The sequence below is a fragment of the Taudactylus pleione genome, unplaced genomic scaffold, assembly GCF_031769625.1.
Source record: "Taudactylus pleione unplaced genomic scaffold, aTauple2 ptg000918l, whole genome shotgun sequence".
In the NCBI taxonomy this organism is placed as follows: domain Eukaryota; kingdom Metazoa; phylum Chordata; class Amphibia; order Anura; family Myobatrachidae; genus Taudactylus; species Taudactylus pleione.
Genome location: NW_028285319.1, coordinates 1,310,568 through 1,337,381, shown reverse-complemented (window position 1 = coordinate 1,337,381; position 26,814 = coordinate 1,310,568). Strand labels below are relative to the sequence as shown.

General features: G+C 43.7%; 1 protein-coding gene across 3 annotated transcripts in view; it reads right to left on the bottom strand.

Moving 5' to 3' along the window:
* Positions 1–26,814, bottom strand: part of PRKG1 (protein kinase cGMP-dependent 1) — a 1,225,781-nt gene that overhangs the window by 91,418 nt on the left and 1,107,549 nt on the right. The window lies entirely within an intron of this gene.

Sequence of the window (26,814 nt, the reverse complement as noted above, 5' to 3'; positions counted from 1 at the left end):
CCAGGGTGGGGATGCCGCTCGCTGGAGGTGCTGGCGGCTCCCTGGATCAATGCAACTCGGTGGCTGGCTTGGGGCGTGTGTGGGCAGGTGAGTGGTCGGGAGTGCTGTGGTCCCAGGGTGGGGATGCCACTCACCGATGGTGCTGGTGGCTCCCTGGAACGGACAAGCTCCTGTGCAGGCTGGGTGGGACTGCGTACAGGCACGCGGGCGGAGGGCTCCGGATCGGGGGTCAAAAAATGACTGGTTCGGTCTTGGTGGGAGGTGTGCAGCGGTGGCTGAGTGTGGGTCTGTCCCCAACGTGTTTCGGCTTATGCCTTCTTCAAGGAGGTTACTTATGTGTGGTGGGGGTCTGTCTTTTAACTGTGTGGGGGGGTGGGCGTGTGCAGCATGGTAACCAATGAGGGGCGAGTCGGTTGCTGTGATGCATGTGTGGGAGGGGTTGAGGGGAGTGATGTCTGTATGGGAGGCCGGGTGGGGGTGTGGGGATGACGTCCCGTGCTAACTGGGGAAGATGGCCAATCAGGGAAGGAAACAATGATTGACGGAGGAGAACAATGTGTTGGAAGGGGCGCTGGGGGATTTCCGGCGATATATGGGGGATAAGTGGGGGTATCTTCCGAGGTGTGTGTAGGAGTGGCTACGGTGGGGGGTATGATGCTCAGTATTTCAAGCAATATTGCGGCTGGAAGCGTGACGTAGTGTCTGCGCTTCCTGGTGGTGCTGTACTGAGTCAGTGATGAAAATATGAAGATGCATACAAGTGGGAGGTATAGGTTGTGTGCGGTGTAATTGTGGGGCTACACGTCGTGGAGGGGCATGGTGTTTGCAGGTGGGAAGCAGTGTGGCTGGTGGGCGTGTAGGGGTGTGTGAGGTGGCGGACGCGAGGGCTATGTCCGCGGTCACCGTGTGTGAGTGAGCGAAGGGGGTGGGAATGAATGTTGTGGCTGGTGTAAGTGAGATGGCAAGGGTGAAAGTGGGGGTTGCTGGGTGATTGGGAAGGGGAGGGGGTGGGAGTTGGAGGGACCAATGTGGAAATGGCTCGAGGGAGTGGAAATCGGATTTGTATAGTGTGAGGGGTAAGTGTTGGAAGGGGTGTTCACATGGAGAGTGTCTGGCCCGGCAGAAGGGAGATCACCACTATTTCATGGGGGCTCCCTCACACTCAGGGAGAGTCAGTAAGTATGCTTTACAGTAAATGTGATGATAATCAATGTGTGTGTGTGATACACAGGGTAGCAGTGCAGATGCTTTTAAGTTCAAATATGACTCTGTGTCACAAGGATATTTGATTCCTCTGCTAATTCCCAAAGGCGGTAAACAACATTCAGAGAATTGTGCACATACAGTATTTTGATACGTGGCCTGCTTTGCTCTTATGTATGTATGAATAGCCTGTGTATATTATCATATGAATAAAATAGCCCAATGCCATTGGAAAGAAACAGAACAATAAGCTGTAAGCACTGCTGGCAAAACATGAGCAGCTGAAACTAGCCTAGACCTTAAAGGAATCGGGGCCTGATTCAGAGATAGACGGAATTACAGAGCAGCTTTGCAATTTCGTCCATCTTAATGCAAATGCAGAAGGAGGTCTCAGACACCTCCTTGCTGCATTTGCGAGCACCGACCGTCGCGATGATTGCTCCTTTGGTCAGGCTGTGGGAGCTGAAGCTTCCCGCAGCCTGACCAGGTGCTGGTCACTTCAGAGGGCAGAAAATTGCATCCAAAGATGCAGAGCCTGGCCTTGTCCCTCACAGAAAATGGGGAGACACGCCCCCTTTACCAGGAACGTTGACCATCCACGCCCCCGCTCTGCTCCCCAAATGACGCAGCATTTCAATCATGCTGCTGCTTGGGAGGGTCTGTGAGCATAATGGCAGGACCCGTTCTGCACATGCGCTGAACAGGTCCTGCGCAGATGGAGGCCCCTAACCATCGGAGATGTACGTACATCTCTGAATCAGGCCCTCAGTTTTATCACAATGTGCTGATCTGCCCTAATGACCATATATTTAAATATGTGGCAGAGTATGTACAGCATACGCTGCATTACAATCACTGGGGTCAGAAGAGGCTTATAATAATTTCACTGAGAAAAACTGATCTGAACAGACTGCTGTTTCAGCAAAATTTTAAACTTGCATTATCTTAATGGAACAAAAGACTGTAACTTAGTCCTTTAACTAGAAAACGTCCCATGAAACTGAAAATGAAATTCTGCATGTATTCCAGATGAGCTAGCTAATTTTGGAAGTGTAGCAATAAAATGTATTGTGGGTCATGGATAGACTTTCGAATCCCTTTACCACTCATTACAATCACTGGGGTCAGAAGAGGCTTATAATAATTTCACTGAGAAAAACTGATCTGAACAGATTGCTGTGTCGGCAAGATTTGAAGTCTTGCTTCAAATCTTAAGTCTTTCTTATGGTTGTAATTGATACTCTTCTTAATCTACATATTATTATTATTATTATTATTATTATTATTATTATTATAAGCTTACATTACAAGGTCAGTATTTCACCAATTCTATCTATCTATCTATCTATCTATCTATCTATCTATCTATCTATCTATCTATTCTAACAAAGCGTTTCTCAGGGCATTCTGCTATACACCTGATGGCTCCTTACTTCCCTGATAGTCTATCCAGGCACACAGAGCCATAACTAGACATTTTGGTGCCCTGCGCGATTAAGAGTATTGGTGCTCCCCCTCCCACAAAATAAAAAAAAAAAAAATGTCTGACATGACTTAGGATATTGCTCTCCCCACCCCCACCCTGCCTCTCTTAGCTCATGCATCTGTCACCTGGCCAGTAAGTTAAAATTTAATTTATGTGGCCTATCATAATCAAGTTAATGTGGGCCCAAACCACCTCTCCCCCTCACCCCTCACTGGCTGCGCACATGGTGCCACACCTATCTCTTGCATTGATGATGTCAATAAATTGTGTTTTTGTTTTTGCTCAGCTGTAACTGCAGATTATTTCTAGGAGTTTCTACTACAAAATGATAGTTTTCTTGAAAATTGGTTCAGTAGTTTTTGCAATAACTTGGAACAAACACACAACTTTCTTATAATATTAGTATAGATAATAGTTTCTAAAGCACCAGGTGTATCTAATAGCGTGCTAAGAATAGTGACCAGCAGCGGCTCCTACCCTCTTGAATGAGAGGGGCTGCCGCAGCCTGTGATGTCAGTGCTTGCACTGCAGGAGGAGAGGAGAAGACGGTAGCCATGGCAACTGGGTCCAGGTGCCTGCGCAATGGATCTGGCATGCACCGTGACCGACATATGGGTCGTGGGACCTCTCATACGTATAACACCAGCTTCTAGGGACACATCGGCTGAAGCTCCTAGAAACTGGGTAGGGCTGCCTGGAAGACAGAGGAGTGGCTTCCCACTGGGAAGTAGCTAATCGCAGCCTGGTCTGGTAGTCCAAGGGGAGAAAAACACCTCCCCCTGGTCCTGCTTGTCCGGTGTGTGACTGACAGATAGCACTTCCAATGGAAAGCCACTGCCAGTCACAGTGAGGCCTCTACAGTCCCGGACTGCAACTGGCTTACTGAGGTGGCGGATTTTACTGAAGGGTTGCATTCCAGCAGCCCATAGGTAAAATCCGCCACTGATAGTGACATACATGTACAAACTAAAATGTAAACCGCAGGGAGACCCTAAAGCTTCGTACACACCTATACAATTATTGGTCTGATCACCTGATTTCAGCTGATCGTCCCAATGATTGTACAGGTGTGTAGGAAGGAGCGTCAGCCAGTAAGCATCTTAAAACGCTCCTGTAAATGGTCAGATCAAGAGGTCGCATTTTATGAGCAATTTAATATTTAACAGGCCCGACCTCCGAATAATTGCAGAATGTGCACACTGAGCTAGAAATAGTTCAGTGTGTGCGGGGTATACGCTAATCGAATAAACACTAAATGTATCGGTGCGTTTATCTAATTTACCGATTGTTCGCATTATGTGTAACCAGCTTTACATGATGTGAGTGTATAGGTGAAGCTGTGTACATGTGAGTGTATAACTTTACATGTGATCAGCAGGAGCTTACATTATAAAATGATAGCAAAACCATGAAATATCCTGGTATACAACAATATCTGAAGCTAAAACGCCAGTGCAGGGTCAGATTAACAATTGGGCGGATGGAGGTACAGCCAGTTCATACAGAGAGTTGTTTTTGAATATCTATCATAGAACATATATTAGTCCACATTGTGGCATCTTAATGGGTTCTTCTCCCTCTCATAAATGTCCTCGCTGTCAGGGCGACAATGCTGATCTCTATCATTGTCTGTGGTCCTGTCCTATGGTTAGAGCCTTCTGGCTTTGGGTCCAAAAATTAGCTTAGGATCACTTAGTCAACTTATTACCTTTTGATCCAGCATCCAACCATGCTGGGGATAATACCATAGGGCCTGAGGCTATCTTGTGGTTGTCGTAAACTCTTACTGGCATTCAGTAGAGCTGCAAAATAAAATATACTACAGGTATGCATTCAGCCAGGGATGCCCCCTTTTTCTCTTTTTAAGTAATATTCTAATTATTTAGGATGGTTTGGCTGAAAGCTTCTTTGGCCATATAATTCAGGGTTGCTAGGTTTTTTGAAGTTTGAGAGACCTACATACTGTATTTACACACTTCCTACACAAACACAACTATTGCTCATAAACTTCGTGGTAAGTAACAAGACTGTGAATGACCCCTCCATCCCTTATAGGCATGTCCTTTTAGTTTGCACGTGTCTCTCTTCTTCCTATCTCTCTTATTTTCATTATTATTGCTTGTTTTTCACTTATTTAGTTTTGTAATGTTCCTTTTGTTATTCCAAATGTCGATTTATGCCTGACAAGACTAAAGTCTTGCTTATGGTTGTAATTGATACTCTTTTTTATCTACATATTATTAATAATAATAATAATAATAATAATAATAATAATAATATGGTTATAATAAGCTTACATTACAAGGTCAGTATTTCATCAATGCTATCTATCTATCTATCTATCTACCTATCTATCTATCTATCTATCTATCTATCTATCTATCTATCATTATTTTCATATATAGCTTTTAGGTTAAATAAACATACCTTACATGAGATGTCATATCAGCAGATACAGTTGATAACTGACAGTTCTATACAAAATGGTGACTGTTCTACCAAAGCTGAGTGACATCACAAAGGCTGTTTATGATGTAAGCAAGTCACATGGTCAGCATACTGAGATGAAAATTCACGTTCTCCATGCATTTTGCCATTGCGATCTATATATTTAAAATCTACAGTATCTATCTATCTAGCATTATTTTCATATATGCTTATGGTTGTAATTGATACTCTTTTTAATCTACATAATAATAATAATATCGTTAAAATAAGCTTACATTGCAAGGTCAGTATTTCACCAATGCTATCTATTAGGGGTGAGCGGGTTCGGATTTCTGAAATCCGAACCCCCCCGATCCGAGTCAGATCCGAGTCAGGCTCGACATTTCCCGCCTGACTCGGATCTGAAATCGAGGCAAAACGTCATCATCCTGCCTTCCGGGTCTCGCGGGTTTTGGAACCTATATAAGGTACCCGCGTCGGCGCCATTTTCTCACTCGGCTGTGGACAGTGAAGAGGGAGGGTGGGAGTTAGGGCTGGCTGGGCTGTGTAGTGTAGTGTAGTGCAGAGTAGAGTTGTGCTGTGCTGTGCTGTGCTGCGCTGTGCTGCTGTTGTCCACTACTTCAAAGTCCATAGGGGCTGGCTGTGTTGTGCTGTGCTGCTGTTGTTAATAGGGGCTGTGTCCACTACTTCAAAGTCCATAGGGGCTGGCTGCACTGTGTTGTGCAGTCAGTTCTCCATAGGGGCTGTGTCCACTCCAAAGTCCTGTGCAGTGTCCCAGTCCTAAAGGGGTGCTGTAGTGTTGTCCAGGGGGTGCTCTGTCCATCAGGGGTGCTCCCCCCAAGTGCTAAAAAAAAAATATTTTTTCTGTGTTTGTGAATTGTGTGCGCAGTAGCCGCATGTGCATCAACAAAGTAGTGCCAAGCGTGCGCCTGTGTCATAAGTAAAGGGCCGGCTGGCTTGACCGTTAAAGGGTGCTGTATCCCCCAAAGTACACTCCAGTCCAAACCAAAAAAAATAATATTTTTTCTGTGTTTGTGAATTGTGTGCGCAGTAGCCGCACGTGCATCAACAAAGTAGTGCCAAGCGTGCGCCTGTGTCATAAGTAAAGGGCCGGCTGGCTTGACCGTTAAAGGGTGCTGTAACCCCCAAAGTACACTCCAGTCCAAACCAAAAAACAAAATATTTTTTCTGTGTTTGTGAATTGTGTGCGCAGTAACCGCACGTGCATCAACAAAGTAGTGCCAAGCGTGCGCCTGTGTCATAAGTAAAGGGCCGGCTGGCTTGACCGTTAAAGGGTGCTGTAACCCCCAAAGTACACTCCAAACCAAATAACAAAATATTTTTTCTGTGTTTGTGAATTGTGTGCGCAGTAGCCCCACGTGCATCAACAAAGTAGTGCCAAGCGTGCGCCTGTGTCATAAGTAAAGGGCCGGCTGGCTTGACCGTTAAAGGGTGCTGTAACCCCCAAAGTACACTCCAAACCAAATAACAAAATATTTTTTCTGTGTTTGTGAATTGTGTGCGCAGTAGCCGCACGTGCATCAACAAAGTAGTGCCAAGCGTGCGCCTGTGTCATAAGTAAAGGGCCGGCTGGCTTGACCGTTAAAGGGTGCTGTAACCCCCAAAGTACACTCCAGTCCAAACCAAAAAACAAAATATTTTTTCTGTGTTTGTGAATTGTGTGCGCAGTAGCCCCACGTGCATCAACAAAGTAGTGCCAAGCGTGCGCCTGTGTCATAAGTAAAGGGCCGGCTGGCTTGACCGTTAAAGGGTGCTGTAACCCCCAAAGTACACTCCAAACCAAATAACAAAATATTTTTTCTGTGTTTGTGAATTGTGTGCGCAGTAGCCGCACGTGCATCAACAAAGTAGTGCCAAGCGTGCGCCTGTGTCATAAGTAAAGGGCCGGCTGGCTTGACCGTTAAAGGGTGCTGTAACCCCCAAAGTACACTCCAAACCAAATAACAAAATATTTTTTCTGTGTTTGTGAATTGTGTGCGCAGTAGCCGCACGTGCATCAACAAACTAGTGCCAAGCGTGCGCCTGTGTCATAAGTAAAGGGCCGGATGGCTTGACCGTTAAAGGGTGCTGTAACCCCCAAAGTACACTCCAGTCCAAACCAAAAAAATATATATTTTTTGTGTTTGTGAATTGTGTGCACTGTGGCTGCACGTGCATCAACAAAGGAGCAGCGCCAAGCGTGCGCCTGTGTCCCATAAGTAATGAGCCGGCTGGCTCATTTCTTAAAGGGTGGTGTAACCCACAAAGTGCACTACTCTCCAGCAAAAATAAAAAAATATTTTCTGTGTTTGTGTGCGCTTTAGCCGCACGTATATATCAATATAACATAAATGGAGGACCAAACTTTCTCCGATAAAAATAAAATAGGGAAAGATCAAGAACCACTTCCTCCTAGTGCTGTTGCTGCTGCTGGGAGTTGTTCATCATCCCAGAGAGGAAGTAGGAACACCACCACTTTTACTAAACAATTGACCCTCCAACAGTCCCTAGCGATGAGGATGAAGTACGACAGCAGTCATCCTGAAGCAAAACGTATAACTGAGGCCTTGACTGCTATGTTGGTGTTAGACGTGGGTCCGGTATCCTCCATTAGTGCAGTGGGATTTAGACAATTGATGGAGGTAGTGTGTCCCCGGTTCCAAATCCCGTCTAGATTCCACCTGCATCCTCAAAGCAGCAGCGACAAGCGTGCGTCTGTCTGTTAAAGGGTGGTGTAACCCTCAAAGTGTGCTCCACAAACAATAAAAATATTCTTCTTTTTTTTCTGTCTTTGTGAAATGTGTGGGCTGTAGCCACACCTGCATCCTTAAAGCAGCAGCGACAAGCGTGCGTCTGTCTGTTAAAGGGTGGTGTAACCCTCAAAGTGCGCTCCACAAACAATAAAAATATTCTTTTTTTTTCTGTCTTTCTGAATTGTGTGGGCTGTAGCCACACTTGCATCCTCAAAGCAGCAGCGACAAGCGTGCGTCTGTCTGTTAAAGGGTGGTGTAACCCTCAAAGTGTGCTCCACAAACAATAAAAATATTCTTCTTTTTTTTCTGTCTTTGTGAAATGTGTGGGCTGTAGCAGCACCCGCATCCTTAAAGCAGCAGCGACAAGCGTGCGTCTGTCTGTTAAAGGGTGGTGTAACCCTCAAAGTGCGCTCCACAAACAATAAAAAAATTCTTATTTTTTTTTCTGTCTTTGTGAAATGTGTGGGCTGTAGCCGCACCTGCATCCTAAAAGCAGCAGCGACAAGCGTGCGTCTGTCTGTTAAAGGGTGGTGACACCCTCAAAGTGCGCTCCACAAACAATAAAAATATTCTTCTTTTTTTTTCTGTCTTTGTGAAATGTGTGGGCTGTAGCCGCACCTGCATCCTTAAAGCAGCAGCGACAAGCGTGCATCTGTCTGTTAAAGGATTACATCGGTGACAGCATCCAAGTAGGCATGTCAGACAGTCCGTACCTTTACTGGCAGGAAAAAGAAGCAATTTGGAGGTCCCTGTACAAACTGGCTCTATTTTACCTGAGTTGCCCCCCCTCCAGTGTGTAGTCCGAAAGAGTGTTTAGTGCAGCCGGGAACCTTGTCAGCAAAAGGCGTAGGAGGTTGCTTCCACAAAATGTGGAGAAGATGATGTTCATAAAATTAATTATCAACTCTTCCAGGGAGACCAGCCTCCAGAACGTACAGAGGGACCTGTGGTTATGGATTCCAGCGGGGACGAATTAATACTCTGTGAGGATGAGGATGTACACAACACTGAAGAGGGTGAGGAATCGGAGGATGAGGACGACATCTTGCCTCCGTAGAGCCAGTTTGTGCAGGGACAGATTAATTGCCAGCTTGTTTTGTGGGGGCCCAAACGAACCAATCATTTCAGCCACAGTCGTGTGGCAGACCCTGGCGCTGAAATGTTTGGTTTGTTAAAGTGTGCATGTCCTGTTTATACAACATAAGGGTGGGTGGGAGGACAATTCCATCTTGCACCTCTTTTTTTTCTTTGCATTATGTACTGTTTGGGGCCTAGTTTTTCAAACTGCCATCCTGTCTGCCACTGCAGTGTCACTCCTAGATGGGCCACGTGTTTGTGCCGCCCACTCGTGTCGCTTAGCATAGTCATCCAGCTACCTCGGTGCAACCTTTTGGACATAAAAACACTATTGTGAGGTGTGAGGTGTTCAGAATAGACTGGAAATGAGTGGAAATTAAGGTTATTGAGGTTAATAATAGCATAGAAGCAGAAAAACACACAAATTCTGTGATTTTAGCTGTTTTTATGCTTTTTAAAAAAAAATACAGATCCAAAACACAAAACCCAGAACCCAAAACACGGAAGGGTGGTTTTGGCAAAACCAATCCAGATCCAAAACACGAAGAAAGATCCAGATCCAAAACCAAAACACAAAAAGTGGCCGGTGCACACCCCTACTATCTATCTGTCTATCTATCTATCTATCTGTCTATCTATCTATCTATCTATCTATCTATCTATCTATCTATCTATCTATCTATCTATCTATCTATCATTATCTTCATATATGCTTATGGTTGTAATTGATACTCTTTTTTTATCTACATAATAATACTAATAATATTATTATTATATTATTATTATTATGGTTAAAATAAGCTTATATTACAGGTTGAGTCTCCCATATCCAAATATTCTGAAATACGGAATATTCCGAAATACAGAATAATTTTGGCATGACTGAGATAATGAAACCTTTGATTTCTGATGGTTCAATGTACACAAACTTTGTCTAAGGCACAAACTATTAAAAATATTGTATAAAATTACCTTCAGGCTGTGTGTATAAGGTGCATATGAAACAAATTAATTTCATTTCTGTACACAAACTTTGCTTGAGCCACAAAATTATTGAAAATATTGTATAAAATGACCTGCAGGCTGTGTGTATAAGGTGTATATAACGCATAAATGCATTCTGTGTGTATATCGGGGGTCCCATTCCCAAGATTTAATTATGATATGCAAATATTCCAAAATACGTAATATTCCGTTATCCAAAATACCCCTGGTCCCAAGCATTTTGGATATGGGAGACTCAACCTGTACAAGGTCAGTATTTCACCAATGCTATCTATCTATCTATCTATCTATCTATCTATCATTTTCATATACAGCTTTTAGGTTAAATAAACATACCTTACATGAGATGTCATATCAGCAGATACAGTTGATAAAATGGTGACTGTTCTACCAAAGCTGAGTGACATCACAAAGACTGTTTATGATGTAAGCAAGTCACATGGTCAGCATACTGAGATGAAAATTCACATTCTCCATGCATTTTGCCATTGCTATCTGTATATTTATAATCTACAGTATCTATCTATCTATCTATCTATCTATCTATCTATCTATCTATCTATTTATCTCATATCTATCTATCTCATATCTACCTATCTCATATCTATCTATCTATCTATCTATCTATCTCATATATATCTATCTATCTATCTGCATGCGCAGAACGGGTCCAGCACAGACGGAGGCCCCTAACCATCGGAGATGTACGTACATCTCTGAATCAGGCCCTCAGTTTTATCACAATGTGCTGTTCAGCCCTAATGACCATCTATGTAAATATGTGGCAGAGTATGTACAGAATACTCTGCATTACAATTACTGGGGTCAGAAGAGGCTTATAATAATTTCACTGAGAAAAACTGATCTGAACAGACTGCTGTTTCAGCAAAATTTGAAACTTGCATTATCTTAATGGAACAAAAGACTGTAACTTAGTCCTTTAACAAGAAAATGTCCCATGAAACTGAAAATGAAATTCTGCATGTATTCCAGATGAGCTAGCTAATTTTGGAAGTGTAGCAATAAAATGTATTGTGGGTCATGGATAGACTTACGAATCCTAGAACCCTGCAATTAGGTTCTCTGACCCACAGGATACTGGTGCTATCACTGCTAATATTTTAACATCAGATAAGACAAATGAATGTACACAGTTGTATTTGAAAAGGACCCCGTATTATTAATTTTGAGAATTTTTCAAATTCGGGGGTGCTGCCAACTGACAAAAATGAAGATTACCAGGATACAAGACAGAGAAAGAAAAATGTTTGTCTCTTATGTGGCGCACATATTCTAATGGTTATGTTAATCTTAAAATGTACTGTATATTTTATTATTAATACATTAAAATGTGCATATAGACTAAGACCAGCAAGAAATTGGTTATAAAATAATGGAAAAGGAGATTTTCCAATGGTGTATAGAATTGAAAGATGTGCAATAAATAAAAAAAAAATGTGCCTTGAGAAAGCTTGTAAACAGCGAAACGTGCGTCGGCACGCCTGCTGTGTGTGCCTCCTAATAATTATCCTACTTGATGTTGTCAAATTGATATTACCAATGTCCCAACAAATTAGTAGTCTATACTTGTGATACCCGCATGTGTGAAAAAGTCTCTGTGTTATTTGTACCGCAATAACTCTAAGTAGGGAACACTGTTTCTGTATCTTCCCTGAAAGACACAGACAGCAGCTTCCAAAAGAACGCTGTCACACAGGGAGAATTAACGGGACAGAACCAGTAAAAGATTAATAATATTCAGAAATAGTGGGCATAAGCAATGTAACTAGTCCCGCTAGTGGGATAAACATATAAGACCCATCAAGATTAAAGGGAATTTATGCAATATGGAAGTTGCAGACAGAAATATAGAACTGCTGCAAACTACGGCTGGAAATGAATAGATCATAAGATCCAATGTGGCTCATATATAATTAATCTAGGCTGATACAGTGATTAATATAATCATTACAATATGTGCGCCATATAAGAGACAAACCTTTTTCTTCTTCTGTCTTGTATAGTGGTAATATTATAACATGAACTAATAAAGAACATACTGAAGCTGATTCTGAGTTTGACTGATCTCTTTGTCTGGACACAAATGGTGAGTATTAACATACAGCGCATGCTCAGATGTGAAGTTACACATTGTAGTGCTTCCCTGTCCTATTCTGAGTCAGATGGATCTTTGCCGGATCAGTCTTTTGGTGAGTTGGGCATTTCAGGGAGGGAACTGGTTGGCGACAATACGATTGTGCGGAGCTGTTCTGTCCTATGGTAGGGTCGGAGGAGTGTAGTTGGCATGTAGCTAGAGTTCTGTGCTATTAATGTGTATGGAGAAAGGAAGCCTGTTTCATGGGGCTGGTGCAAGTGCCTGTACTAATGATGATGGTTGGGACTGGGGACGGAAAATCAGTGACACTTTATGGCATTCTGGCGTTAGCTCTACAGAAACTTACTTTAGCATCAAGTAGTAAATCAGGCTCCTGCAGCTTATCGCAAATACAGCCACTCACAGTCACTTTGCGTCAGACTCAGAATAATCCCCACTATAAGTAGTATAATGTCCTGGAATTTCTGCTGCTGTCAGTTTGGACTTTCAATTCCTTTGATATACTTACATTCAGTACTTTCATTCCATACAGTCATTGTTTATAGACTCCTCGCTGGGACAGGCTGCTTTCAGTACTACTGCCCTGCAAAAGTATCTTGTTAAATTGTACTAGGATATAATTTGTTATATCTGTGATATGTGGTAATAAGAAATTATGTCCACTGAAAAGGGTCATAAATAGACCCCTAAATGTAATCTGAGCTTGTACATATATTCATGTATGATAGAATGTCCATATATATAGATGGGTACAGATCAGAGCATTACTAGATTATGGTAGACCTATTGTATAACCTTTAAGTTAGAAGTGTGCCGGTTCTATACATTTAAGTATAGTAAGGCCCTTACACAACTTATAAGAAGTGAATGAACAACTGATAAATGACATCAAAGAAAAGAACATTCAAAATTGCTTAAATAGACTTAAATATTTGTGGCAACGTCTGAGTAAAATGAAAATGATTACATGCAAATTGCCTTTTCAATCAAAACGTTTTGTTAGGAGATGAATAATTTAAAGTAACTACTGTTTTGTCTCCTGCTGTGCTGGTCGTTTCAAATCTCAATGAAATTATATTGTTCTGAGAGTGTATAAAAATAATATTTTTTACAGAGATATACAAGTGTTTTATAGTCTAATAAAAATGAACAATTATATTTTATGTCTGTAATTTTATTAACACCATTATTGTGAGCAAGAACAGGTGCTGATTGGTTTTTATTTTAAGGAACATAGTAATATAGTTTTCTCATAGAGGAAAATGTTACAATGATAATAATAATAATAATAATAATAATTATTATTATTATAATAAGGCCAATACATATTCAGCACATTTCTGAGAGTGTGCTTCTCCCGACTTACAGTAGATGCATGCGCAGAAGAAAGAGATCACTCTACTGTATGTGACATCGCTGCTGTGTCTGGCTCAGAATCAGGCCATATCTGAGCCATATATTACGTATTACATTCCAAGGTCAAAGAGCAAATGGATTGGGGACCCATAAAAGCTTTATGGTATTTGATGGTGTGAAGTTTGAGATGGCTGCTTACACTGTGGGGACGAGGCCTATTATGACGGCCTTTGTGCATTATGTTTTTGGAGGATTACTACATTATGTTTCCCTAGAATTTATTAAGAGTGTGCTCCGCGTTGGCTAGAAAATCTATTCTTCTGAAATGGCTCTCTCCATCTCCTCCCTTATTGGGGCTGGTAAAATGTGACCTACTTTGCATACTGTATATCGATAGACGCATGGCAATGATGGATATGGAAAAAGGTGTAGTAAGGATCCATAAAAAATGGCACTAATCCTGACTATACAGTATGCCTGCCACTTCCTCACACAAAATAAAAAAAAACTCTATCAAAGAACTACAGTACATGGGTTATGCTCAGGCAGTTACCCTGACTAACGTTACATTTTTATCACTTTCTGATAATATTAATAGATCGGCCTTTATTATATTTCTTTTGTAATTGGATACAAAAAGATAGTATTAACTTTTGCACCTTGAACCCCTATTGACCTCCTTCCCTATATTTTCTATCCCGCCCATATTCCTACCTAGATATCCCCTTTTCTTTTTTCTTCCTGCCCTTCTCTCTTCTTTACTTTTTTTACTCTCTTCCTTAACGAAAAATGTTTCCTGTACGCAATACACAGATAACAAAGTCTCCTTTGAACTTGTTTTATTTTTTGTTGCTCTTATATGTTCTATATTCAAACCAATTTATATCTAGCCTGTCATTAGCCTTTTTAATCACAACTTTATGGGCTCCAAGTTGGCTGTTTATCTTACAAAACTCATAATTCATGTTTATTTTACAGTGTACACATTTTTATTAAATATATTACTTTGTGTAAATATGACTTGTATTCATACGTGCAGGTTTTACTTCAAAATTTCTCAATAAAACTGTTGTTGTTTTTTTTTTTTAAAAAGAGGGTGCTCCGATATCTGCTGCAGTCCCCCCATTTATGATCACATTGCAGTCCCCATAGAAGCCTATAAGGACTGTGACCTTGTCAAATTCATTAAGCTCCAAAGAGCTTAGCTCTTCAGAGGTTGTCTCGCCTCAGCTGACACCATCTTTGATGACATTAGTCATTGTAGCCTATAGGTTACAATACTACATATTTTTCATAGCGGGATCCTTCAGATTTCTCTCTATTAATGGGCGCTTGTACATGTGTGGCCGGATGGACACTCAAGTGCAGTACTGTAGCTCTGCCAGGTCCAAACCTGCAAGTAAAGTGATCACATAAGCTGTACTTTAGTTTGTTGAGAGTCTTTTTGCCCCTTGGTACCTATACTATATTCTTTATTTAGCCAGGTTCAAATGTGAATGTTCTAAATCCCCATCCTTCCAATAATAGTACTCAGTGTGGATGCCACCAGTAATGTATTTAGCAGTGTCCTGGAACTTACATATAGCCTGGACCTCTGACGCTCACCTTTGGCACATGTCTGGATCATTAGAAGCTGCTCTAAAGGCTCATACACACTAGACGATAAATTGAACGATATGGACGATAACAATATAGTTAATCGTTCATATGCGTTCAGATCGTCCAATGTGTATGCACAATATAGTTAATGAAGCGCGCTCCCGAGGATCGTTAGCGATGTCTTTCATTGCCCGTACTTGCAGGGCTACCTGACGATATCGGGGATGTGGCAGATGACATCACTGAACTATGTCGTTAACAATATCTTTCAGTGTGTATGCTCAATGTTGGGAACGACATTGAGCCCTGGAGTTCAAGGTAAACACTTAACGATATCGCTCATGGAGCATATCGTTGAGTGTGTACGAGGCTTTAGTCTTTCAATTAGATATGTAATGTTAGATCTCCTGTGCTATGAAGAAAGCCAAGTGGCACCAAAGGTGAAAGGCAGAGGCCCTGGATATGTCAATGCCAGAATACAGATAAACAAGAGAACAATGGCATCCCATCACTGCAGAGGGTATGGCATCCCCACTAAGTACCATTACTGAAGAGGGTGTGGCATCCCCACTAAGTACTATCACTGCAGGGGGTGTGGCATCCCCACTAAGGGCCGGATTCAATTAGATGCAAAAAGCCGTAATCGGCGAAAAGTTTTGCCTATTGAAGTTTTCACCTGTTTGCGTCTTATCTCCAAGTTCAATTCCAGGATGTTTTCGCCTAAACGGAAACTCAATGCACTGAAACAGGCGGAAAAGTTTCTCCAATGTATGCCAGAAAAAAGTGCAAAATATCTATTTTGGGGTGCAAATGTGGGGAAATTATTCAGACCCCTTTGGACACCCCCACCCCCGAAGGACAAATCAGCCAAAAAAAATAAAAAATACCTCAGAACATCCCAAAAAAGACATGTAATTTTTGGGGCGAAAAGAAAAAAGTGGGAGGACAAGGATAAAATGTAGCAAAATAGGGGTGCTATATAGATGGGGCAGGTGTTTTTAGGATTGGAGGTGCATGCAGCAGGTGGATTTTTCAAATTGTTTAAAAGTGCACTTTAGAGACACAAAAATATCTTGCACCCATTTTCAAGTACCCCAAATTTGACTGGACTATTTATTTTAACCAAAATATAATGTTTTATGTCATTCTTCACCACTTTTACAATAAAAGCTTCTAGAAAGCTTTCAACAAAACTTAAGGACACAAGTACGTTAGTACACATCTGTAATGGGCTAATAGTACACATCTGTAATGATTTCCAGTGTCAGAGCGTCTTATTTTGGGGTACAGACTGATTCCCCAAATCTATTCAGTACTTTCCGCCTGTTATGCTTTCGCCTAATTACGTTTTCGGCTGTCCTGTAATCGAATAGGGCAAAACGCCGGGACGCGCATGCCGCGAATTTGCTTCCCAAACAGACGAATGTGGCGAAAAGTAATTGAATACGGGCCTAAGTAGCATTACTGAAGAGGATGGGGATATTGTAAAATACATATTTTAGTATGGAAAACGCATTGTGATTAGTGAAAACTAAATCACTGTCATTGTTTGATCTGGGGAAGCAACACTATTTTTATAGCAGTGTATATCAACATCTTCAGTTTTAAGAAGACGTAGCTAAATTACTGTAGCACACTGGGAAGATTGCAGTAAAGGGTCACCCGGTCTCCTTGCCCATTAAACCCACAGATGAATGTCTAACATTCTTTTACTGAAGCAGAGCATGCTGGGAGGGTAGAAAATCCTGACACTAATTAGTGTATTAATATTTCAAGGTGAATCTTAAGAGCTTGTTGATATATTTACAGCACTTTATCCACACAGTGTGTTCACAGGATTCTGAGCAAATGCATTGTGCTTGGTAATTACAGGATAACCACCAAGTTATACCTACACATCACATAGTAACAGCTTCATGACCACACAATGCATTGTAATTACATGAAACAGATCCATATTTCTTCTCAGTATAAATAAAGAGTTCCTGGTGCCTGGAAGTATGGTGCTGTACATTTTACCAATTTATATAAATATTCACATAGGGCGAGGGAACATGGGGTGGAACACAGAAAATGAGACTACATCAATAAAAGAATATATAAGGGTGGGTGGAGGATAGGACACAGAGCAACAGCAATACAAGTTTGGAAACTTTATTGATACGGTCCTCAACCAAATAGATTTGTCCTTTTGTAGTCCTTATGTCTCCATGAGTTTGAGACCCCTGCTCTGCGCTACAGAAATATTTTACCAGCCTGTGCCCCTTTCCCCACCTTACGGCAGCTTGTTCCCTATTACTTTACATTTCAGTCTGACGTGCAACAATGCTTTTGAAAACTTACTTGTATCTCAATGGGAGCACATTGTAATTGTGGTTAAGAAGTGCTTATACATACATATATGTATTTCTTCCACATGCATTTAGATAACGCTTCCCATTTTGTTTAAAAAAATATATTTGAAAACACTTGTAAATGCTTATTAAATGCATGCAGACATAAACACAGTGCATCCTAAATATATTTGCTTGCATATCAATCAGGGCTGTAGAGAGCAATGGCGGACTCCGATGATGTAAGAGGCATGGCCAAATCTTGAGGGCGAAGCCAAGCCCATTCCACAAAACAACTGAAGAAAACAACTATGTGCATTGCTGCACTTCAGCATTGTGCACTGAGGAGGGAGGCATTCTTCCACCTGTATAGCTGGCCTAGGCCCCTAAAGTAGACACTAGACCAACTTACATCCAACCAGCCAACTAGTTGATTGGTTGGAAAGAAAATCTGGTAAGGTATGACAGCAAATGACAATCAGCAATTTGCTCCCAAACACTGGAAAATGGACAAAAACTGTGGTTTGAACAAATTGTTTAGGTCAAACATTTAACAAACTTGTCTGACGACCATTTTCATCTTTTTTCTGGCATTTAGGAGCAAATTGCTGATCGTCATTTACTCCCTGTCCTTACCAGATTTTCATTCCAACCAATCAACTAGTTGGTTGGTTGGATGAAAGTTGGTCTATTGTGTGGCCAGCCTGAGCCTGGGCAATTAGTACCTGCTCCACCCCCCTCTTGGAGTCCCTGATTTTAACATGTTAAAAAACACATAACTCACACCAATGTGATCACAGCCTTAATCACTCTCCTTTTACATTGATCTTATTGTAGTTTATTTATGTTCTCCTTGACTGACTGCAGACCCTCCAACATGACCCCTTCCATCCGGTACAAAATGCTCTGCTCCTGGACTTCTCTCTTAATTGATGATTGCAGCCACCTGTGGTGAAACACCTGTCTCATCTATTAACTTGCTCAACACAGGTGTCTGCAATCATTAATTAGGTGGGAAGTCCAGGAGCAGAGCATTTTGTACCGGGTGGAAGGGGTCATGTTGAAGGGTAGGTGATTGTCTCTCCCTCTTACATTCTGACTGCAGCGCTCGCAAGCGGGTCGATCGTCCCTCACTGCGAATGCGCTCGCCGAAGCCGGCTCCGGCGTGGGCATGCACGAGACCTGACCAGCGACGGGCGCTCCATCGCTACGGGTCTCGCACCAAAAGGGGGCGGCTGTCGATTTTGATTGACAGCTCGCCACGTTTTGGAGACAGGCAGGGGGGGTGGCTACACAAACGGAGGCGTTCCCGAAGGAACACCTGCCGTTTGTGGGAGGCACCACTGACATCACAAGTGGAAGCTCTCTGGGGCTTGCGATGGACGAGACCTTACCACAAGGGTTTCGTCGCAAGCCACGAAGGTCGCGACCATCACCTGGCCGCTTGCAAAAGCTGTGGGTGGTCACCCACAGCTTAGCGAGCGGCCAGGAGGCCGCAGCAAAAAAAAAAATGAACACCCTGATTCATAGCGAGCGCTCTTAAAGAGCGTCCGGCTCTGAATCAGGCCCACTGTTTGCAGATTTCTCTGTTGCCATTTTGCGATCACTGTCTCACTTTCGGAGCTCCTTTGTGTTTTCTTGTTTTTCTGCTGCTGCTGACTATCATTTACTACAATAAAGTAAATGCTCCAGTAAAATGGTGGTTGGAGGCCAAAGCCATGATTTCATCATACTTGCCAACTTTATAAATCTCCTCCCCAGAAAAAGCCTGGAGAGGAGACTCTGTTGACATCTTCGGGGGGCGAAAAATCGTGAGCCTCCCGCAACTTTCGGGGTAGTAGACATGTTTTGTTTTATTTCCACGGATTTTTTTTTTCATTAAATATGTAATGTCACCAAATATACGTAACGAGGGAGATCTGGGATTTTAATGTACTGGCATTTAGGAACACTGACTCGTTAAACATACGGTACTGTATGTTATACATACATTTTATTAAAAATTATTATTTAAGTGTCGAAAATATTAAGGGCCTGATTCAGCAGTGAAAGCAAGTTATCGGGAATCTGCATGTGCGCAAGACCCATTCTGCGAGTGTGCGGAATGGGTACCGTGTAGTCACACACAGACCCTTGAAGGCCTCTGCCTGATTGACAGGCAGAGGTATTTAAGGGGCATTGCGGGGTTGGCCAGTGTTCCCGGAAAAGGGGGCATGTTCGCTCAGATTTCTGGGAGTGGCCAGCTCAGGATCTGCACAGTGTCCTGGGCTTGCAAATGCAGCAGGGGATGTCATACACCTACTACTGCATTTGCATAATAGCAAGGATCGCATTGCAAAGCTGCCTGCAATCAGCTTGGCAATTGCGATCCTTGCTGAATCAGGCCCTGTCAGTGATTTTGGACTAATTAGTAAAGCTACTTTTTCTAGAAGAAGCTTTATGCATGAATGTACCCAGAGGTCACTGAAGAGGCACATGATTGTTTGAAACGTGTCTGGCAGGTAGTGTGGAATTACAGCTGGAATGCAGTTGACATGTATGGGACACTTCTGATTACTGGCTACCACACACTGATTTACATACTGATACTATAACTATTTTAGATAACTACATATTACAAACCATGTACAGTACAGAATAACCTATTTTGCTCTTGGACTATGTCTGGCAATAAAAATTATTACAGAACCCCAGCAAGTTACCGCAGAATGGCCGCACCACATGCATGGTCAGCAGACCGGGCATGCACGGTAGTGCTTTGGGGGTACAAAACAGAAGTGAAGTGACCACTAATGCAATTACTTCATTTCTTAAGCATCACAGGGACGAGTCTCTTTTGGAGCCCCTGTCATGTGTTTTTTTTTTGCATTCAGGTAAATAAGTAAAATGTATACCGCCTTTGAAGGCTATGGGGTGGCAGGGAGAGGCAGAGGATGACTGGGGAGACAGTGGGCAACTGGGGATGCAGAGGGTAACAGGAGGAGACAGTGGGCGACTGGGGATGCAGAGGGTAACAGGAGGAGACAGTGGATGACTGGGTAGGCAGTCTGTGACTGTGGAGGTAGAGAGTGATAGGGAAAGGCAGTGAGTGACTGGGGAGGCAGAGGTTGATGGGGGAGGCCAGGGTGACTGGCAGAGGCAGTGGGTGACAGGCAGAGGGAGTGGATTACAGGAAGGAAGTGGGTGACAGGAGAAGAAGTGGGTGACTAGGGAGATGTAAAGGGTGACAGGGAGAGGTAGTGGGTGACTAGGGAGAGGCAGTGGGTGACTAGGGAGAGGCAGAGGGTGACAGGGAGAGGCAGTGGATGACAGGGAAAAGCTGTGGATAACAGGGAGGAGCAGTGGGTGACAGGCGAGGCAGAGGGTTACAGGGGGAGGCAGAGGATGACAGGGAGAGGCAGTGGGTGACAGGGAGAGACAGAGAGTGATGGGGAGGCAGTGGGTGACTAGAGAGTAGGTCCTTTTCAAGCACCCCCAGTGTGCATACAATAGGAGTAAGTATATAATTGCAAACTCCCATAGAGGAAATTGTCCTAAGTACCCTGTCCCAGAAGGATCTGATAAGACGACAATACCAGAGCAGACGCCAAAAACTCAGTCTTGCATTTCAGACAGTGCAAACTAGATGGTATACAGCCGGCTTCCCGACTGTCATATCCCGGCGGGGGTGAAATGCCGGGCGTCTAGATTTAGACGCCTGACATTTTCCAGACGCCGGGAGACAGACACCAGGCGTCCCGAACAAAGGGAGGCCAGGCGCCGCAGGCGGACAGCCACGGGGGGGGAGGGTTAGGTTTAGGGCACCCGGGGGGGACTTAGGGTTAGGCATCCCCCCGAGAGGGTTAGGGTTAGGCTAGGGGGAGGGAGGGTTAGGGTTAGGCATCCCCAGGGAGGACTTAGGGTTAGACACCCCCCCGGGGGACTTAGGTTTAGGCAGCGGGAAAGGGGGGGTTAGGGTTAGGCACTTAGATGGGGGATTAGGGTTAGGCACTTGGGGGGAGGTTAGGTTTAGGCACCCCTAAGGTGGGTTGGGGGTTAGGTTAGTTTATACTTACCTTAGCGACGATCGGGATTTCCAGCGCTGTCGGGCCTCCGCTGCCGGGAACTCTGCTTTTGTCGACCAGGCGCTGCAGGGAATCGCACTGTGCGGCCGGCGGTATTTCATACAAATTCCAACTAGATCTACCTCCAAATATGAACAGTCAGTCAGGATTCAAATATACCCTACGCAGTAGAAATAATATTATCTGTTGAAAGCGAATTGATGCAGTGGACACTCGTGGACTACCCAAGACATCATGTCATATCTCGTCTGACATTGCCCTAAAACCTACTTCCCACTTTTGTCTAAGGAGCGGCAGGTCTACACAGTGATGAAGCTGTAGTATAGAGGAGCATACCAAAGATACCAAGTGGCGGGAACCAAATGGGCCCAACAGTTGTTTAACAGTAGAGTTTTGAAAGAGTGAGGGAGCATCTATTAATCAAACTTGCAACGCATGGTGGAGCTAGAGGTATCTGTAGAAATGAGTAGAGGGCATACCAAATTCCGAATGTAATTGAGTAAATGATTTCAGTACCCCAGATATGTAAATTTGTCCAAGAGATACCACTCCCCATTTACCCCAAGCCTCTCTAACCTATAATGCAGAGATATCAGAAAGTCCTGGAGCCCACCATAGGGGGGTATCTGGGTGCCAGTCCTGTACCTGAATTTTTTTTGTGGTTAAGCACCATATACGGATAGCCCGGTCAACTAACGGCATCTGTTTCCCGGATTTTGTACCACTGAACTATAGTTGGAGGGGAGTGTGACCCGGGGACACCTGCATGACCATAAGGTACAGCAGAGCGTTATCATCTGGATCCCTAGCCTAAGCCCACAAATGTGCCATTTGGGAGCACATTAGTAACACTTAAAAAAGCGGAAGTGCAAGGAGACCCTGACACTCAAGACCTGGTGAGTGCCCCAAAATGAAAACTGCCCAACGGTCCACCCAGACCAGAGAGGAAACCAAGCCATCTATTTGCTCAAATTTGTTTTTGCGTGATGTATATTGGAGAGTATTTTTGCTGATATTGTTGCAGTGTACTGGAGGGAACACCTTTTCTTCTGTAGTTCAGTGTAAACACCACCCTTTACAAGCACCTGTGCAATACCATTAAGCTGATGTGAGCGACCACTATATTTTTTATTGCAGTTCTGAGAGGCATGAAGGGAGCCAGCATTGGGAGGATGTGCTTGTCCGTATAGTGCCATCTGGAGGTTTCTGGGGTACCTCCTAGGTGAGTCAGCTCTCGGCTTATATATATATATATATATATATATATACTGTATTTGCTGTTATTATGCAGTACATTAATATGTAATTATATGACCCAGAGTGGGTGCTACTATTAGTAGTATTAATTATTTTGGGGTGAGCGTTTGGGCGTGGGGCCCTCGGAGTTGTTCTGGCTGGGCTTTTTCAGGGCATCACCACTTAATTCACATAAATAAAAAGGCGATGAAAAAGTATCTGTTTGTTTATTATTTATGTAATTTTAATTATTTCTTATTATATTAACACTTATTGATTATCTTTACACATCTATACTTTACACTTCACTATCACCGTCTTTCCCTTTTTCATGTGATGCCCTGGGGATGGTCCTTGGCTGGATTATTTTGGGGTGCCCTGCGCCTCAGACGTGAACCCCTGAATATTAGGGATGCCGGAATAGAGGAGCCTTGACGTTGGCCCGGCGGTTAATTATATATTTGCAAATGTATGCAACTAATACCTCTGAATTTCTATTATTATGTAGGGTTCAAGTATTTTTTGCTGATATTGTTGCAGTGTGCTGGAGGGTAAATCCCTTTTCTTCTGTGCTTCAGAGTAAACCTCGCCCTTTACAAGCACCTGTGCAATATCATTAAGCTGATGTGAGCGACCACTATATTTTTTATTTGTATATTGGAGAGTATTGGAAGATAGATAGGAGTTTGGGCTATGACCAGTTTTACTAAATTAACACAACCTGTGAGACTTGATGGAAGTTTACCCCATGCCCCAACACGGGACTTCAACTACGTATTCCAGTGGTTACCAAACTTTCTCAGTTCATGGCACCCACACACAGCTCTCCCCTCACACACAACTCTCCCCACACACAGCTCTTACCCTCACATAGCTCTTCCCACACACACGGCTCTCCCCTCGCACACAGCTCTCCTCTAACACACAGCTCTCCCCCCACACAGCTCTACCTCTCACATAGTTCTCCCCCAACATAGCTCATCCCCCCCACACACAGCTCTCCCCCCACCAGCTCTCTCCCACATAGCTCTCCCCCACACAGTTCTCTCCCCACACACAGCTCTCCCCCCACACACAGCTCTCCCCCCACCAGCTCTCTCCCACACAGTTCTCTCTCCACACACAGCTCTCCCCTCACCAGCTCTCTCCCACACAGTTCTCTCCTCACACACAGCTCTCCCCTCCCCATAGCACTCTCCTACACACAGCTCCCCCCCTCCCATAGCTCTCTCCCACACACAGCCCCTTCACCTCACACAACTCCCCCATTTCACACAGATCCCCTAGAACAGAAAATCCCCCCTCCTCGCTACACAGATCTCCTTCCTCATTGCTCTCTCATTCCAACCTTGCTATCTTGCACTCCTCACATCATGCTGCTCGATTCCGGTGCTGCGATCTACCTTTTACGGCCCACGGAGTGGTAGCTCACTAATGAGTCAGTCTGATTCATAATAAAGCCGCTGGCTGCAGGCACTGCCATTAATTCCACCCCTGACTGCCAGGGCCGAGAGAGGGGGGGCGGGACTCAGTGGAGGTCCGGAAGAAGCAGTATGCAGAGGAAAATGGAGGGTGCAGAGCTCGCAGTTCTCTCTGTGTAAATCGCTAAAACAGTGTGTGACCAGTCTAATAACTTGATGGGCCAAATCATTTCTTTTGGGACCAGACTAGACAACCAGGCAACGGCACCCCTGTAAGTGTGTTGCGGCACACCAGGGAGACGTGGCGCACAGTTTGGGAAACACAAATTTATTCTATATTTTTGATTGTACATTCAGAGTGACATATCTATGCGGATCGCTAGATACCCAAATACCCAGATATTTGAAAGTATCTACCCATTGCAAAGGGAGAGATATAAGGGGACTTACAGGGCTCCGGCCTCTAAGAGGAAAGATGCAGAATTTCTCCCAATGTATTAAAGGACCCAAATATCTGCCAAAATGATTGATGATCTTGAGAGCACTACGCACTGAAGTAATATACCCAGAGATGAAAAGCAGCATGTAGTCTGCATAGAGTACCACTTTATCCGTCCTATATCCCAAACCAAAAACCGTGAATACAGGGGCATGCTCTAATCAAAAAGGCCAAGGGTTCTAATGCTATTACAAATAGGACAGGTGAGAGGGGACACCCTTGGCTTGTATCCCTTTGATAAGGGAAAGGTGGAGGAAATCCATCAGCAAGATAGGCCAATTCTAGCAATCTGCAAGAAGCCTCCAGTGCCAGTTCCAGCTTAATCAGGGTGCCTCTTAAGAAGGTTTTAAATGCATCCCATACCACCAGAGTCTAAGCTTAGTCCTGATCTGTATAAAAAAAAAACCTCCCATGCAGCTTCTAACTCTGAGCCCGCCATCATACACGTCAGCTAGAATGGGTTAAGTTTCCAATCTGGTTGACCACGTTGACATGCTGAGTCTAACCCAAGTGCGAGTGGGGAGTAGTTGGAAATTCCGCTAGTTTCATAACTAACTGACCAAACTCTGGGTAACAGATCAGGAGAGAGCAGAGCCAGGTCAATCTGGGAGAACGAGTGATGCGACTGTGTGAAACATGATTGAAAACTGCTTCATATCCGAATATCTCATCCTCCAGGCATCCACCAGGGCCAAACTCGCCACAACAGCCACAAACTGTCCACCACCCACCAAGCTAGTAACTACTCTGCCTATCCAAAACTGGGTTCAGAGCATTCAGAACAGTGAGACATACAATATCAGAACCATGGGCCTGATTCAGACCCGCTCGCAAGCGGGTCGATGATGGGCCAGTGCGCACGCGCGAGCCCCAGAGCGAGCGCAAAAAGCACTCACTCCGTCGCTCGCATCCAAAAGGGGCAGCTGTCGATGTTGATCAACAGCTCACCCCAATTGGAAGGCGGGGAGGGGGGGGTGGCTGGGCAAACGGAGGCGTTCCGGCAGGAACGCCTGCTGTTTGTGGGCGGCCCTACTGACATCACTCGTGATGTCAGTAGGTGAACTTCCTGCTCTATTAGAGCAGGAAGTCCACTGGGGCTTGCGGCCACGAGACCCTACCGTAAGGGTCTCGTCGCAAGCCCGATGGTCGAGATGGTCTTGACCATCACGACCATCACCTGGCCGCTCGCATAAGCTGTGGGTGGTCACAGCTATGCGAGCGGCCAGAAGGCAGCAACTTAAAAAACAAGCATCTGCCCTGATTCAGAGCGAGCGCTGGCTCTTTGCAAGCGGCTCTGAATAAGGCCCCATATTTCTTGAGTTGCCTGAGGACCAGAGATCGCTTGATTTTATCATTGATCCCTCTCACATTCCACCAGAGGACAGTGAGTTTAGTATCAAACATCATAAATCAACATAAATGGACAACCAGCAAAGTACTGTAAGTGCAGCAGCCGGAGCACCAAAGGAGACCAATAGAATATACATGTACCCATTAGCCACATAGCAGCATTGAAAAAGCAAAAAAAAAAAAGAATACAGACATTAGACATGTTTCTTATATACAAAGAGGAGGCCAGAAAAAAAACACATAAATCATATTGAAAAAAATACCTAAAAACACTAACACCCCTTCCCTTATCAATCCCCCCTGCATACCTGACTCCAACTATGTGGTGAATCAAAAAATAACCCATGCATCCATTACTTAAGTGAAGCAAAGTATATAGGGAGACATAGGGGGCCCTCCAGTGTTATATTCCCTGAGCAAAAATTTAACAATGACAAATACTGTATACAGTATGAAGGAGATGGGAGGCAGGAGCTGTAATGGGGAACCCATAAACAGGAAACACATCACACACAGAAGAATAGTAAGAAGAATATCATGCCACCAAAAACATTGCAAACAGCAGCATCAACAGGACATATGAAAATTTGAAAGTAAAACTGTCAGAATGCTAAACACTGGTTAATAGAAAGCAAACTGTAAATTTAGAACATATTATTAAACACAATGTTATAGTTATGTGCACCACAAACTGTCAGAAGGTATCCGAAAGTCAGTCATTTGCCAATCGTCTCCAGGCTGGCAGACGACGCTCCAACTACAAGGCAGCCTGTCTCATGGTGAGAAAGAATTTGGTTTCACCAGCAGCAAAAACTCACAGCTTGGAGAGAATCGTCATAGCATAAGGAAGATGAAGATCATGTAGGCT